At 38.0% G+C, this 18,221-nt stretch overlaps 1 long non-coding RNA gene across 2 annotated transcripts in view; it reads left to right on the forward strand.

Annotated features, from left to right (window-relative positions):
* Nucleotides 1-459: 459 nt before the first annotated feature.
* Nucleotides 460-18,221, forward strand: part of LOC131410598 (uncharacterized) — a 48,826-nt gene continuing 31,064 nt past the window's right edge. For both annotated transcript variants that reach the window (XR_009221351.1, XR_009221352.1), the window contains exon 1: nt 460-542. This is a non-coding gene — a long non-coding RNA (uncharacterized LOC131410598). The remainder of the gene's footprint in view (nt 543-18,221) is intronic.

Raw genomic sequence — 18,221 nt, forward strand, 5'->3', positions numbered from 1 at the left:
GGGCGCTAATCCTGCGTTCTACAGACACGAAACGCAGCTGCACAGGTAAGTGACTCCCTGAGCCGCTTTAGGAATCCACACCCACGCCACATGTCTGGCTCCGACCAGGTCTGGTTCACGGGACTTGCCCGTCCTAGTGTGGCCCTCTGGCTTTAATTAACATGTAGGCCCACAGGACCAGAAGTTCTCTTTGGTCCTTCCCACAACGGTAGAAAAGTTTATGTAGGAAGAGAAAACACAATTTCTGCCCTACAATAGGGTGTCTTTGGAACCACCTTTAATGTCCTTTTTTAAACATCTCTTCGGAACCACTTTTGCTAATTTGTTTCTGTTGGTGATTACACCGATGGTATTGATTCTCCTACGTCATTTTTCCATTTAGTTTTTCTGATTGAGTACATTACATGCTTCTCAAACTGGACTATGCACAGCCCCAATTCTGTGCAGGGTGGATGCAAAACAGCAGAATATCTGTGGTACATCTTTCTAGAGCATCAATTTTACTACAAGATTTGGAAGAAGCAAAGTTAATTATTTCCAAGGTAAGTAATTAAAAATTTAAGAGTAAAACAAGGCTGGAAAATCATTTGCCATTAGTAACTCAATTTGTGCCTGAAATCTCAGACTTTCTCACAGAAAAACCTTTAAAGAGAACCTATTTCCCATTATTTTAAATAGGAAAAATTATAAGGCAAGCAAGCAAGTCAGTTGAAAAATCCTATCAATTTCTTAAGTTGCAGTAGGGCACCTAGATAAAAGTTACAAAAATCATGTTAGGATGTAAAATGCTTAGAACCTTGCTCTTGGTCACCTCCCGTTGAATATGCTTGCTAGCATAGGTTTCTTTCTGTGCAGTAGCAGTGGCCTCTCACAGACCAGCAACAGCACTTGTGGACGTCTCCTTTGCCCACAAGCCAAAGCTTTGTAAAGTGACTAGCAAGATCGATGGTCTACCTGCTGTGTTTGGAAATGACATGAAATTTCTCTAGCAAACCATTTAGTTTAAAATGTTGTATTTTTTGAAGACTCAATGTAAACTTTATCTATATAAATATCAAGAGAAAGATGTTTTGAGAGATAAATAGCTGCTATGCTGTCTGGGTATTGAAAACTAACGTGTTCTTCCAGGAAAACATTAGTTGGGGATGTGTTCTGTGGGATACGCCTGTTTTATAAAATAGATGGCCAAAATCTCATTTATTTTAAAGATTTTAAAGATTAAAGCTGTAACTTTGAATAAACTTGGGGCTAAGGAATTCTTTCAGGCGACAACCCAGAGTTCTGCGTCTGTAATGACCCCTTGCTAGTATCAGGATATAAACATGCCCTAATATTGTGCATTAAACAGACCTCTTTGACCCCAGATTCCTCCCCATTTACCATTCTGTTTCTCTGCTCCGTTCAAGCCGCCTCTCCTCACATTCTCTCCTGAACCCACTCCATTCCAGCTTTCCTCCACACCACTTCACTGAAATGGCTGTTATCCAGGTCGCCAATAATTTCCTTTTTCTAAATTCAAGGTTAAGTTTTTGTTGTTATCTCACTCAGCCTTTCAGCTGCATTTCTCACAGATGATAAAATGGAGCATTTCCTCCTTCTTGAAACACTTTCCTTTGGATTTTTGAGACCCCTCCTCTCCTGCATTCCCTCCCCCCTCACTCTGTCTTCCTCCTCCTGCTTCTCCTCCTCCACCAGATCTCTAGTAATCCTCAGCCCCCTTTTCTTTGCTGTGTGCTCTCTCTTTTTGGAGAGATCCCACCCAGTCTCCCAGCTCTGAATACCATCTGCTGATCACCCCCCGACCTGGGTCCTCTTCTCTGAGGGGAGCACCCAGGAGTCATGCTTGACCCTTCCCTTCACCACATGCAGTCCCACAGCAAGTCCTGGTGGCTCTGCCTGCAACGCACGTCCTGATGGCAGCCTCTTCTCCATTTCTACAGTGAGGTTCATCACCTTCCTCTCTTTCTGGTTCTTAAAGAAAAAGCAGAGCATTCCAGACCTAGGCCCCAAACTGGCAGTGTCATACCCACTGCATTCTAATGGCTGGAGCCAATAAGCCCAGCCTAAATCCAACATTTAGGGGAACGGATTCTGCCTCTTGATAGAGTAGCTGTAAAATCACATTGTAAAGGGCATGGGTGCAGGAGGGATGGAGAATCACTGCCATTTTTGCAATCAGCTATTGTCTTTTCTCGCAGATAAGTGTTATATAATATTCCAAGTCAAGTAACTTCTTCAAAGCCACAGCTTCTAAGTGGCTGGGCCAGGCCGCAATGTCAACTCCACCTGACTCCAGAGCCACCCACAGCCAGCACCCTGCACTCCTCCTGCAGCTGCCCTGGTGACCCCTGGTTCTGGAGAGGGACGCTTCTGCAACAGGAGCAGGGTTCCCTTGAGATTCATGTCCACCTAGTACTCTTCACCGTTGGGAATTATCCCCTTGGGAGAATGGTGAAATATTTTGGAAGGACTTGAATAATTTAGGAAAAGGTCCGAATTAAGGAAATCAAAGCCAACGATATATTTTTCATTTCAAATCAGCAGAAATTTGAAAACACATATGATGCGCTCCACATTTGCAAGTTCTCTTTACCCTTTTTTGGTATTTGTAGGCTATTTATGATTTTCAAAATAGACTAAAACTACTGTTCGTGAAAAAAACCTCTTCCTCTGAAAGCAAGTGAGATAAAGATAGGTCTGCTGAGAAGACGTTTCCTTCTGCTGCAGTTTAGCCAAACAGCTAAGTCTCGAAGTAGTCCTTTGAGTTTAGGCAAAGCTATTTTCTAAAACCCCAAACTGAAATGCTGCAGTGAGGTAAATCCTCACAGCACGCATGGAAATCACTTGAGCTAATGTATCCTGGACCCTGAATCAGTGGTTCTCACCCCTAGCCGTAATTAGAATCACTTGGGGGGCTTCTAAAATTCCCAAAACCCAAATTGCAACAGACCAATTAGAATCCCTCGAGTGGGACCCCAACATCAGAATTTTTTGGAGTTCTTCAGGTGATTATAGTGTGTGGCCAAGACTGCTTTAAACCAGCATCTTTTGGTGAACTAGTTGCAAGTGGTTTCTCAAATAAATGTAAAAACCTTTACTGTTGAGCTGTAGCCTTCAGTATCACCTGCGTTACCTACTTACTACCCTTTGCGCAAACCAGCCTCTACTCCTTGTTTTGTTCCTGAGTCAACCCAGTCCCACAAGTATTGGGAGCACACTATGTGCAAGGCACTGTGCTAGGTGTCGTGGTCCTGGTGAGCATCATTTGGGGAGGGGGCTTTGCTGGGAAAAAATTGCGTCATAAAAAGTCAAAACATTGCCACTTAGCAGATTGAGGCAAAAATGGAAAGACTTGGAGGTCACCCAAGGGTTAGGACGTTAATAGATACTTTGGAATATTAAAACCCATCTGATGATGCCATGAGTGAACATGTTCCACTTTTAAAGAAAACAAAACACTGCTGTTATTTTGAGATATTGAGTTAGGATTTTTGTGCAAATATGTAATATTTAAATTTTTTATTGATGTGTATAACATGCACGCAGAAATCATTCATGTAAAGCTCGATGAGTTATTACAGACTGAATACATTTGTGTCACCAAGAACTAGAACCAGCTTCACTCAAGCTCCCTGACACACTCTTTCTCCCTCCTTCTTTCCCACAGGTAACCTTAACAGCTAACATTGTAGGCCAATTTTGTCTTTTTATATGTGTCTTATTACAGAAAATTTTAAACATATACAAAATAAGTAGAATAATATAGTAAACCTGTCACCCAGCTTAACAGCTACTAATCCTCTGCTGGTTTTGTTTCTTAAACCTTTTCCCCACGCCTCATTGTATATTTTTTAGTTCTTTTTCCTTCGTGACGTAAGATGTACATACATTGAAAGGCACAAACCTTAACTGTACAGTTTGACAAATAAATATGCCCATGTAACCTTCACTCCTTCTAAGAATATAATATTTCCATCATTCCCAGAACATCCTCTCATGTTCCTTCCCAGGCAATTTTTTCCTCTCCCAGAGGCAACCACTGTTCTGATTTTTTCACCGTAGGGTCATTTTGGTTGAAATCATACAATATGTATTATTTTATGTCCAGCTTGCCTTCCTCAGCGTGACATTGATGGCACTCACCCACCACATGTGTTTCAGTGCTTTGCATCTGTGAGTTGCTAAGGAGTTGCTGCTTCTGTTGTGTGACTGTACTGCAGTGTGTTCTTTATTTTCCTGTTGGTGGGCGTGTGGGTTATTTTCTCTATTAACGTTCTTGTATAAGTGCTTTTTTATATTCTGTTTAATTCCTTTATTGGCATTTAAGTGACACACCTTTGTGTGTTTTAGTGGTTGGTCCAGGGATTATGATATGCATCTTTAACATAATCACACTTTACTTAGAGTTAATAGTGTACTATTTTAATAAATGTAAAATATAAAAGCCTTGCTACAGAAGAGTTCTATTTACCTCCTTCTATCCTTGGTGCTGCTATCATAAATTTTATATCTACCTATATTATAAGTCCCACAATACAGTGTTATTTTTTGTTTAAATAGTCATAGATCTTTTAAAGAAATTAAGAGACGAAAGTTATCAATAAATATTTGGAGGAAAATACTTTGAGGCTACGCAAATACACTCTTTCTCTAAGTTTCACCCATAATTTTCGCATTCATCAGCGAATCTTGCCTACAGTAATTATTACTGCAGCATTCTAGTGGAGATTTTCTATTTCACGTTATCTGTCTACATTTATTATTTGGAATTCTTCTCTAAGGGAAATTTGTTCCTTTCTTCCATTGTTCCTTCCTTTGTGATTTACTTAATCTTGTTTATATCAGTAGGGACCTATGGGTATTTATTTTATTCTCTGGGTTATAATTCAATGCTATCATTTTATTGCTCATGTTGTTCCAGCTTGGGCCATTGGGAGCTGTTTCAAGTTGGCTCCTTTTGCACGTCCCCATCCTTTGGTTTTTGTTTTTTTTTAAAGCACTTCCTTATTTTCTGGCGCTACAAGATGCTCCAGGCTCATCTTGCATTTTCCATCCCCAACCCTAGAAGTAGCCATTTCTCTAAGCGCCCTAGTTCTTTTTCTTGGAGAATGGTATTTAGAAACCAAGATCTAGGAGCAAGGTGTGCTCATTGATACTGGGGTGTCATTGCATAGGCCCAGCAGATAGAATTTGGAAATGTGTCTATGAATATAAACTCAGGCATACACACATCTATATTTATTTCTCTCTCTCTACCTACCTACCTATCTGGATAGATATATGAAAACAGAGACATGGGTTGATCCTGATATTTCCAACTCCAACCCAATGCCAAAGGTCCATTCTAGCATTCTCCCTTTGCTTATTTGTAACTTGTTTCACCTACAGTGAGAAACTGGGCTGTAATTATCTACAGTATATTTACTAACATGTAAAGTAGTTTCAGAATTGCTAATCCATACCCTTACGAGAAACAAATTTACCACCTAGCGTACTGTGTTTGTGTCCAGTACTTGAGTCTTACAGTATCCCATCAGAACACTGTGTTCCAAAGTTACTTAGGACAGGACCTTTCGTCCCCACCCCGTCTGTGCAGTTATGTCACATGTTTATAATACAGTTGGATCCACCTGTCACTGTATTCCATCTGAGTTCCCCCAACATCCTTGTTGATTTTTTAAAAATTTGCATAGAGTAAAATTCACTCTTTGTAGCGTACAGTTCTGTGGGTTTTGATGACTATATAGAGTCTCTTCTACAGAGCTGTTTCATCGTGCCGGAAGTTCTCTCATGCTGCCCCTTGTAGTGGCATTGTGATGTGTCAGTGTAGGTGCATCATGTCGAACAAATGCAACACTCTGGTGAGGGATGTTGATAATGGGGGAGGCTATGCGTATGTGGGGGCAGAGGGTATATGGAAAATACTTATTATACGTTCCTCCTAATTTTGCTGTAAACCTAAAACTACTGTAAAAAAAAATGAAGTATTTTAAAAGGTATTTATTTTTTAAGATAACTGTAGAATATACATAACATAAAAATTTCTATTTTAACCATCTTTCAAATGTCCAGTTCAGTGGCATTAAGTACATTCACATTGTTGTTCAACCATCATCTCTATCTTTCCGCAGAAATGTGTTTAATCTTGCAAAACTGACACTCTGTACCCAGTAAAGAACTCCCTGTTATCCCTCCGGCTAAGCCCTGGGAACCACCATTATACTTTGTCTCTTTGAATACTCAAACTATTCATAAAAGTGGAATCATACAGTATTTATCCTTTTGTGAGTGGCTTATTTCACTTAGCATAATGCCTTCAAGGTTCATCCGTGTTGTAGCGTGTGTCAGAAGTTCCTTCCTTTTTAAGAGTGAATAATCCACTGTATGTATAAGCCACATTTTGTTTATCCATTCATCTGTTGATGGACACTTGGATTGCTTCCACCTTTTGGTTTTTGTGAGTAATGCTGCTATGAACATGGGTATACAAATATGTCTTTGGATCTTTGCTTTCATTTCTTTTGGGTCCAAACCCGGAAGTGGAATTGTTGGATCATAGGGTAATTCTATGTATAATTTTTTGAGGAACAACCATACTGCTTTCCATAGGGGCTGGACCACTTTACGTTCCCACCAGCAGTGCGGAGCATTCCAATTTCTCCACATGCTCCTCAGCACCTGTTATTTTTTGGTTCTTTTATGGTAGCTACGCTGATGGGTGTGAAGTGGTGATTTGCCTTTCTCTAATGATTTGTGATGTTGAGCATCTTTTGATGTGCTTGCTGGCCATTTTATATCTTCTTTAGAGAAATGACTGTTCAACTCTTTGCCCATTTTTTAAATTGGATTGTTTTTGTTGTTGAGTTGTAGTTCTTTATGTATTGGATATTAATCTTTTATCATATATGTGATTTGCAAGTATTTCTCCCATGCCATGGGTTGCCTTTTTACTCTGTTGATAATGTCTTTTGATGCAAAAAGCTTTTTCTTTCTTTTTTTATAGAACACCTTCAAACATTTATTTGAGATATAGATTTTCTCTTTTATGGCTGATGACTCATAACTTTTGCCCTTGGAGAGAAGTCATTATTTGTCATTTTCTTATTTACTCGTAGCTGTTCTTTGCATATTCTGCATAATAATCTTTTGTCTGTTCTGAGTCTTGCAAGTATATTCTTTTGATTTGTGGTTTTTCTCTTTATGGGTTCTGCTGATATTAATATTATCATTTATCAATATTAATATTAATATCTAATTTATTAATATTTTTCTTTGTGGCTTGTGCCATTTAAATATGGTTTAAAAATGCCTTCTCTGCCAACATAAGAAAGATACTTTTTCATATTTCCTTCCAAAAGATTTTTAGAGTTTGCTTTAAGTTTTTAAGTACTTACATCTGGAATCAATTTTGTATATGGTGTGACGAAGATATCCAATTTTGTTTTTTCCACATGGATAACGCTTGTCCCGGCACTATTGCTTTTTTTTTTTTTTTTTTGCTTTTTTACCTTTGCTCACTGCTATTCAATGCAACCATTTTCAAATATCAAAGTTCTATAAATGCATGGGCCTCTTTCTGGTGTATTTTATTCCATGGATCAGCTTGTCTAGCTCTGTGCTGATGACATCCTATAATAATTATTATGGCTTTTTGTAAATCTTCATGTCTGTTAGGGGAAGTACCATCACATTATTCCTCTGCTTCACTAGTATCTTAGCTGTTCTTGACCATTTCTTCTCACATGTGGAATTTTTTTGTTTTTTTACAAGAGAGCCTAATTTAGGATTTGAGGTATTTGTTTTTCCAAACTTATGGAAAGTTATGAACAAACTAGATTAAAGGTATTAGAGTCAGACATAACCATTTTTTTAAGCATGTTTCAAACTAGTGGCATGTCAATTAGTATTTGACCTGGCATTTATCATCTGTTTTGTTAGTATACTTAATACAAACTACCTATATTTGAAAAGAACTTGATTTTCTAGCTTTCCTTTTAGGTTGTTATTCTCATCCTCTTTTTTCTTTCTTTTTTTTTTTGGTGTATATTTGATGTATACACATTATACTAGTTTCAGATGTATAGCATAATGATTCAATATTTGTATGTATTGTGAAATGATCACCACAATCAGTCTAGTTAATATCTGTTGTGATACAGTTACAGTTTTTTTTTCTTGTGATGGGAGCTTTTAAGATCTATTCTCTTAGCAACGTTCAAATATGCTATACAGTATTATTAACTATAGTCATCATGCTGTACTTTACATCCCCATGACTTATTTGTTTTAAAACTGGAAGTTTGTATTGTGGAAATAATTAAAAGAAACCTTAACTAAATTGAAGTCGGAAAGGCCTCTAGGGAGAGCTCTCACGCTGTATCACACATCATCACTTAGACCAAACAGGAAGAGAGATGAGCTTGCAGCTCGGACAGGAAGTAAAACTACTTTACTACTGAAGAAAGATGTTTCTCCCCACCCAGCAACAGCCAGCCAATGAGAAGCACCACAGATCAGCCAGTGAGAAACACCACAGCTCAGCCAATGAGAAGCTGTTGCTGCCCTGAAATGTTACTTCCTCTAATGGACTTTCCTTAGAACTGCTCTTCTCTACTTTCTCTTTTTCTCTATAAAAGCAACTCCCCTCCTTTGTTTTCTGGATTTCTCTCTATTTTGCCATAGTATGCACATTCCAAATTGCACTTCTTTTGGCTATTCTCAAATAACTGATTTTGAGATAAAATAACAGGCAAATTTGCTTTTTAAGTTGACATATATGATGTCAAAAGAGGGGGTTCTAAAGGAGGTAGCCCCAGAGAGATGGTGACCCTGGAGAGACGGTGACTCCCAGAATCGAGCAAGCTACCCACATCAACCACCTTGTGCTCACTGCTTCTGTGAATTGCTGCCTGCTTTGGGTTTGGGGAGTCTGCTCATGCGTTTTGAGCTCTGCTCCCTTTGCATTCTGGGCTCTCAGACTTTATTTGGGTTCTGGAGAGGCTTGTCCTCTCAGAGGAGGGACTTTGTCCTCCTGATGCAACTCTCTGTCCTTGGGTTCAAGGTGTCAACCTTGGTGACTACTCATTTTCTGAAGGTAGCGCGGTTCCTGTTGGGGCTCAGACTCACTGAAAATCCAGGAGTTTTTCTTTGGTTTCCAGCTTCCTTTTGGAATCAGGGCTGGAAGTCCAGCAACTTTCTTGGGTTTTCAGAGGAAATTTCAGAAATGGAATCCCAGTCATCTAAATGTTCTGAGGGAAACCCTCCTTCAGGGATTCTGGTTGGGTTTATCTTTAAGAACCTTGGGCTCCCTACATGCACATTTTTAACTAAGTGGGTCAAACAGACCAAAAGCAGTCCAGAATTGCAATGGCCATTATGGGGAACTTTTGATCTCCCCAAACTAGCTTTTCTTAAAACCAAATGGGAAAACTGTGGCTCTAAAATTAAGCAAAATGGATGGTATGCCTATTTTCATTGGTACCTGGAGGCTTCTGGATACACACAAAGCTCTAAAATCACCTCACTACTACAAGACACCTTGTCTTAATTAACCAAAACAACTAAAACAGTGAGGGAGAACAAAATGGCATCTGAAGCCTCATGTTTCCCTCCCCCTTCTTTGTTGCAGGTGCCATTTTGTTTGTCTTCCTAGAATCCTTTGTCTTAGGCTTCACCCCTGCAGCCATCTTGTGCCCAGATCTTGTGCCCTGATCTAGTAAGATGCCTCAATGCCATCTTCCTCTCTTCTCTGCAAAAACTTGCCCTCTTTAAAATCAGACCTTCTGAGGATTCAAATGCTAGATCCCTAATTACTATTTCTGAGTTAACTGGAGCAAATAAACAACTAGAAGGAAAAATTTAAACAACAATTACCCTAGACTTTTGATAATAGACAAAATGACTCCAAAAACAGCTCTAAAAGGATCCTTACAGCATGCAAACAAAAATCTTTAGTGAAAGACTTTGGCCATCTGAACAAGTAACCTTACCTTAGTCCATCTGCCAGAAATACAATTTGGATCCAACTGTTTTCTTGGGTTTTGTACCTGGGACACGGCTAAATGTTTTAAAATGAAAGCTATGAGATCTCTGTCTGTGTATGTATTTATGTTACAGAGATGTGGTATTTTTCTACCTCCAGATGGTGTTGCTAGAATTGATTTGTAAAAAGCTCTATTTAATTGGCTCAAAAATAAGCACTTATAAATTAAGTATTCCTAAATTTCAGAAATATAATAACTAATTTCAGTGCTTTTTAGGTTCACATGATCTAAGATTAATCTTCAGTAAATAAAAGCTAGTTTAAGGCTGTTGGTGTAAGTAAAAAACAGGCATGTCTTCAGAGTTGTTAGTATTGGGTATAACGCAAATGTGCAACTTTTTTTTTTCTTTTTTTTTTTTTTTTTTTTTGAGGAAGATCAGCCCTGAGCTAACATCTGTGCTAATCCTCCTCTTTTTGCTGAGGAAGACCGGCTCTGAACTAACATCTATTGCCAATCCTCCTCCTTTTTTTTCCCCAAAGCCCCAGTAGATAGTTGTATGTCATAGCTGCACATCCTTCTAGTTGCTGTGTGTGGGACGCGGCCTCAGCATGGCCGGAGAAGCAGTGCGTCGGTGGGCGCCTGGGATCTGATCCCAGGCTGCCAGTAGTAGAGCGCACGCACTTAACTGCTAAGCCACGGGGCCAGCCCCAAATGTGCAACTTATTTGTCTGCCTGGGTTAACTAGTCAAGTAGGCTCATGCTGTCTCTGTTACAAAATTTGTCAACAAGAAAGTAATTTTGGATGATGGTTGCCTTTTTAATGTCTAATCCAAGTGTGATTGTTAAAAGCAAGTAATTAAAATAAATGTAAAGATCAAAGTTTATACTAAGTTAAACTAAGTAATGGACCATGATTAAATACCTACATCATTTACCAAACAAGGTAAAATACTAAAAGCATTAATTACTGAAATAGGTTTATCTACTTTTGGCTTCCTATGGCAAAGAAACTAAAAAATAAATTTGGGTCTGTTGGTAACCAGGTCTTGTGCCACGTTGAAAGACTGCACTATTCAAAGGTCATATACACCTAGAAATTATTAAGTGTAGTTAAAAATCCATGCCAATCCACGATTGCTTACTTCTTAGTTTTTACCAGGAATTAGAGACTCTAAGAGTTAAGAATTCTAATATATGTAACTAAAGCTACTAGAAATAAAAGGGAAACATCTCTGTACACAAGGAAAGTAGGATGTGTGTTTTGGCAAAAGAAGGTATGAGGAATGGAAATGCATTGTGTTCAGGAAAAAGAATTTTATGAGTGGTCAGGACTGGCTAAGATTGGAATGAATAAATTTTAATATCAAAAGAAGCTGATGCAAAATTAAAATTTGGCTTGCTTTTCTGTTGAGAGGACAAGATTTTCTTGGGCTGTTGGTCTACTGGCAAAACAGATTGTGAAAGCTTCTTTACCTTTAATCAGTATGCCTAGAAAATAGAGATTTTGTGTTTTTCAAAATAATTTCCTGTGTTGTTTCTATCGGGTCTTTAATTACGTAAGAGAACTGAGTTTTCTTGGTATTGAAGGAGTTAAGCTTTGCTTGTTTACCTTTGAAACCTGTTATTGTTACTTGGGCCAAATAGATACTTAAGTATTATTTCACAATGATCTGTGATCCTATTTGGTCAAGTATCCAAACCTTGTGATATCTTTGACAAGCTTCCCAAAATATTCAAATTCTAAATGAGATTTTTTTTTTGACCAGGATGTAACTTCGGGATCTTTCTGAGGGCAGTGGGACATCTCAAAAGATTTGTTCCCTCTCCTTATAAAAAGAGAGATATTACACTAATTAGGCTTCTTTGGTATGTCAAATTACATGTGAAGCGTGGTTGAATAAGTGATAATAAACCTTTTTAAGTTAAATTGTATAAAATTTCTAAACATCTGATATGTCCTAGTATAATGTTATCACCTGTAATTCTAGTTACTATCTAAAATGTATGTCACAAAAATACTCACATTTTCTTGTCAATTGCATTTACTCATTGACTTTTTTTTTTAGTCTTTTTTTCAGTTACAGACAGTTATTATTTTACTCTGATGCTTTTACAAATATGTTTTATTTTTAAAAAGATTCATGGAAAAGACTTTGACAAGTGCTCTGGAATACAGGTTTTGATAACTTGAAGATCATAACACTGAACTGGGTGGAGTTTCTGCAAGTTGAGTGGAGGACTGATTGCTTTGATGTTTTGTTTTCTAGACATAAAGCACGCCTTTTTCTCCTCTCCTTTAAGCTGTCTGTAACTGACGGCAATTTGGTAAAGTGTATCTTGGCAACAGGGTTGAAACGGTTATCTTTTTCTCTCTGCCTGATCCTTCCAGAATTCAGAAACTCGTAAGTATTCTTTTCATGACAGTATATGTATTTGCATGGGTTCAGTGAAGGTCTGTTCTGCTTGTACCAGGACAACTGAAAGTATTGGCTACATTACCAAGGCTTTCACTAGAATGTTATATTCAAGAAAGATGTACATCAACTCAGATATGACCAGACAGCTTTAAGGAACTGCTTGAAAAATCAGCCTAGTTCTTTGCTCACAAGGTTTCAGCAAAGCAATCTTTAAAAAAAAAGCTTATTTGGTCAATCACTGTTTTTGCTGCATTTATATAAATAATCAGGCCAAGTTTAATACAAACAAATTAGTTTTACTATGACTATCTTTAATAAAAATAGGGATAATTGTGGAGAGAGAAATTGTTTGTACCTTTGTAGATATTAAATTCTAGTCCTATTAATTATCTTTAATGTTTGGTTATATGCCTGAAACTGGACTGGATCCTAAATACATCTAGTTTCCTTAAATGGCTATGATAAGCCAAACTGACGTTTCTAATTTTACTGCCCTTGAAATCTCCTTGGAAGGGACTGTCCTAGGTCCTCCTCACTACCCAGATGGCAACCTAACTTGAGGGACTCAAGCCTTGGGTACACACCTCACAGCTAAAGAAGGCTCCACCTGACATCTGGTCCTGAGCAAACACTGGAGACCTCCAAATCAAATTGGGTAGGAAGAGAAGCAGCTGACATCTGAGGCAGACAGCTTTCCCAAGATGGCGGGGGCCAGGCCTGTATTCCCTCTTCCCGCTGTTGTGTCTTGCTTTGTTTTCCCCATCTCTTTCCTGGAAGGACAATGTTCTTGTTCACATTACCCAATCCCTCAGAAAAGGGGGAAACCTCTCTGACTGCTGGATTTGCCATCAGAAACCTTGGTCTGTCCAAGAGAGTAATGACCCCTTAGTTCACCCAATTAGTAATTTCACTGAGATTCCAGATACTGCTCTTTGTCTAAATTGATCTGCTGCCCTGTTTTACCGTGTCAGGGTGCTAAGCCCACCTAAATGTGTTACTTATTTTAATTTGACTCAGGCTTGGTAAGGAAAAACAAGATCTTTTGAATATTTATATGAAAAATTCTGTGGGGCCACCAGTGTAACTCAGGCCATCTGTAAATTGCTTGATGTACCCATGTATTTAGGCAACCTCTCAGTATGTAACAACATAGTATCTGAGCCTTGGTGATATAATGCTAATGCCTATATGCCGATGAGTGAGTCTATAGGTGATATCACTTATGTGGGGGCCTTGTGTACACCCCCTGGTTACATCTTCGTCTGTGGAGGTTTTAGTAGTGGCCTCTATTCTTGGGCAACTCATTGCCTTGACAGCTGGGGAATACAAGGACAGTGTGCCCTTGCCGTATTCACTGTGCTGTTCTCTGCATAACCAGAGACTTCTCATTGGTGTCTCTCATTGAATCTCCATAGTCGCTCTAAATAAGAACTTCTAGGAGGCATATGTGACCCTGGATCTGCCTCCATGGGGAGAACTTTTTTCCTGTGGATCAGAGTGAGTGCCAACAAACAAATGATCAGGAATCTCTCCCTGACTCTAGAACAGTTGGCCAACTCCACAGCCAAAGCAGTTTCAGCTCAGCATTGGTCACTTAACTCATTGCCCAAGGTAGTTTTAAATAATCATGTGGACCTGGATTATCTGCCTGCTGTGCAAGGAGGTACCTGTGAAGTGGCGAACACCTCCTGTTGCACACGGATGAATGCTTCTGGAGAAATCGAAACCCATTTACATAAGATTAGAGAGCAAGCACATTGGCTACAACTGATTTCACCTAACAATCCACTGTCTTTTGATTTGTTCACCTGGTTACCTTCAGGCCTAGGCTCCTGGTTTAGAACCATCCTACAAACTGGGCTTGTTGTATTGTTCTTAATCTTACTCTGTATACTTGTTGTGAAGTTCTGTACATATTGCCCGTCGAACCTCTGTAGAAATGATGTGCCCAATGAGGTGATGCTGGCTCAGCACTTTGAGATGATCTCCAAGGCCTGTGACCTTGGAGAAATATAGACTTTAGATGGGAAATGCCTGAGGGTTCTCCCTCCTAACCTTCCTTCTAACTCAAACGTGGCCTAAGTGGTTTCCAACCACTGTGCACCTTCCCTCCAACATGGGACATGATAATGAGGAAAGGTCCTTTCTGGCGCTGAGGGACATGACCACTATGTGCAGAGAACCTGACTGTTGATCAGCGATTTTTGGAGAGAAAGATCTTGACCAAAAGAGGAAAATGTGCAAATTAATAAACGAAATGTTAACTAAATTGGAGTCAGGAAGGCCTGTAGGGGAAGCTCTCACGCCCTATCACACATCTGCAATGACACCAAACAGGAAGATACAGATGCTTGCATCTTGGACAGGAAGTAAAACTAGTTTACTACTGAAGGGAGGTGTTTCTCCCCACCCAGCAGCAGCTAGCAATGAGAAACACCGCAGCTCAGCCAATGAGAAGCCGTTGCTGCTCTGAACTGTTACTTTCTCCCAATGGATTTTTGTTTAAACAGCCCCTCCCTGCTCCCTCTTTTTCTCCATAAAAGAAGCTCCCCTCCTTTATTCTTTGGATTTGCCTATGGTTCACCACAGCGTGCACATCTCAAATTGCAGTTCTTTTGGCTATTCCCAAATAAACTCATTTTGAGATAAAATAACAGACAAATTTGCTTTTTAAGTTGACAGTAATTTTGACCCTCTTCACCCGTTTCACCCACTCCCTGCTCCTGCAACCACCAATCTGTTCTCTGTATCTATGAGCTCATTTTTTTTTTTTTTTTAGATTCCACATATAAAGGAGATCATATGGTACTTTTCCTTTCTCTGGCTGACTTATTTCACTCAGCATAGTGCCCTGAGAGTCCATTCATGTTGCAAATGGAAACATTTCCTTCTTTTTTATGGCTGAATAAAAATATAATGGAATATTATATATATTATAATATATATCTATACACCAAATTTTCTTTATCCATTCATCCATCAATGGACACTTATGTTGTGTCTGTATCTTGGCTATTGTAAATAATGCTGCAATGCACATGTGGGTGCATTATTCTTTTCAAGTTAGTGTTTTTGTTTTCTTCGGATAAATACCCAGAAGTAGAATAGCTAGCTCATGTTTTTAATGGTAGTTCTATTTTTAATTTTTTGCGGAACCTTCATGCTGTTTTCTATGGTGGCTGTACCAATTTACATCCCTTCCAACAGTGCACAAGGCTTCTCTTTTCTCCACATCCTCTCCAACGCTTGTTATTTGTTGTTTTTTTTGATAATAGCTATTGTAACAGGTGTGAGGTGATATCTCTTTGTTTTGATTTGCATTTCCCTGATTAATGATGTTGAGCCTCTTCATGTACTTCTTGGCCATCTGTATGTCATCTTTGGGAAAATGTCTATTCAGATCCTCTGCCCATTTTTTAATTGGATAGTTTGGTTTTTTGCTATTGAGTTGTATGAGTTCTTTATATATTTTGGATTTTAACCCCTTATCAGATATATGATTTGCAAATATTTTCTCCCATTTGGTAGGTTGCCTATTCTTTGTTTTGTTGATGGTTTCTTTTTCTGTGCAGAAACTTTTTAGTTTGATATTGTCCCATTTGTTTATTTTTGCTTTTGTTACCTTTGCTTTTGGTGTCAGATTAAAAAAATCATCTCCAAGACTGATGTCAAAGAGCGTACTGCCTATTTTTTCTTCTAAGAGTTTTATGGTTTCAAGTCTTACATTAAAGTCTTTAACGCATTTTGAGTTAATTTTTGTGTATAGTGTAAGATAGTGGTCTACTTTCATTCTTTTACACGTGGCTGTCCAGTTTTCCCAGCACCATTTATTGAAAAGACTGTCCTTTCCCCATTGTATATTCTTGGCTCCTTTGTGGTAAATTAATTGACCATATATGAGTAGGTTTATTTCTGGGCTTTCTATTCTGTTCCATTGATCTGTGTGTCTGTTTTTATGCCAATACCATACTGTTTTAATTACTCTATAGCTTTGTAATATAGTTTGAAATCAGGAAGTGTGATGCCTCCAGCTCTGTTCTTCTTTCTCAAGATTGCTTTGGCTATTCAGACTCTTTTGTGGTTCCATTCAAATTTTAGGATTGTTTGTTCTATTTCTGTGAAAAATGCCATTGGAATTTTGATAGGTATTGCATTGAATCTGTAGATTTCTTTGGGTAGTATGGACATTTTAACAATATTAATTCTTTCAGTTCATGGGCATGGAATATCTTTTCATTTATTTGAGTCTTCTTCAGTGTCTTTCTTCAGTGTCTTACAGTTTTCAGTGTACAGGTCTTTCACCTTGTTAAGTTTATTCCTAGATATTTTATTCTTTTTGATGCAGTTGTAAATGGAATGGTTTTCTTATTTTCTCTTTCTGATAGTTCATTATTAGTGTATAGAATCACAACTGATTTTTTTGTCATATCCAGAAATCATTGCCAAATCCAATGTCATGAAGCTTTTCTGCTATGTTTTCTTCTAAGAGTTTTATATTTTTAGCTCTTACATTTAGATCTTTGATCCACTTTGAGTTAAGTTTTGTATATGGTGTAAGGTAAGGTTCCAACTTCATTCTTTTACGTGTAGATATCCAGTTTTCCCAGCACCATTTGTTGAAAAGACTCTCCTTTTCCCATTGAATGGTCTTTGCACCCTTGTTGAAAATCATTCGATCACATATGCAATGGTTTATTTCTTGGATCTCTATATTATTGCATTAGTCTATATAATGTGTCTTTATGCCAGTACCACACTGTTTTGATTACTATAGCTTTGTAGTACATTTGAAATCAGGAAGTGTGAGTCCTCCAACTTTGTTCTTCTATTGTTTTGGCTATTCATTGTCCCTTGAGATTCCATATGAATTTTAGGATGGACTTTTCTATTTCTGCAAAAATCGTTATAGGGGTTTTTACCTCCTTGGTTAAGTTAATTCCTAAGTATTTTATTATTTTTGATGCTATTGTAAATGGGATTGTTTTATTACTTTCCTTTTCAGGATATTCCTTATTAGTATATAGAAACACAACTGTTTTTGTGTGTTGATTTTGTATTCTACTACTCTGCTGAATTTATTTATTGTAACAGTCTTTTGTGGAATGTTAGGATTTTCTACATATAAAATCATATCTGTCAACAGAGATAATTTTACTTCTTCTCTTTCAGTGTGGATCCTGTTTATTTCTTTTTCTTGACTAAGAGCTCTGGCAAGAATTTCCAATACTGTGTTGAATAAAAGTGGTGAAAGTGGGCATCCTTGCCTTGTTCCTGATCTTAGAGGAAAAGATTTCAGTCTGATGTTCCATTGTGGGTTTCTCATATATGAATTTTGTTATGTTGAAGTAGTTTTATTCTGTTCCTAGTTTCTTGAGTGTTTTTATCATGAAAGGGTATTGAATTTTGTCAAATGCTTTTTCTGCTTCCATTGAGATCATCATGTTTTTTTTTTCTTGCTTCTGATGTGGTGTTTTGCATTGATCAATTTTTGCATGTTGAAATATCCTTGCGTTCCAGGAATAAATCCCTCTTAGTCGTGGTGTATAATTCCTTTTAACATGCTGATGAATTTGGTTTGCTAGTATTTTGTTGAAGATTTTTGCATCAATATTCTTAAGGGATATTAATCTTATAGAATGAGTTTGGAGGTGTTCTCTCCTTTTCCATTTTTTGAAAGAGTTTGGAAAGGATTGTTTATTCTTCTTTAAATGTTTAGTAGAATTCACCAGTGAAGCCATCGGGTCAAGAGTTTTTTTTTGTTAGGAGGTTTTTGATTACTGATTTGATCTCCTTACTAGTTATGGGTCTATTCAGATTTTCC

The sequence above is a fragment of the Diceros bicornis genome, chromosome 10 (genome assembly GCF_020826845.1).
Source record: "Diceros bicornis minor isolate mBicDic1 chromosome 10, mDicBic1.mat.cur, whole genome shotgun sequence".
NCBI classification, from domain to species: domain Eukaryota; kingdom Metazoa; phylum Chordata; class Mammalia; order Perissodactyla; family Rhinocerotidae; genus Diceros; species Diceros bicornis.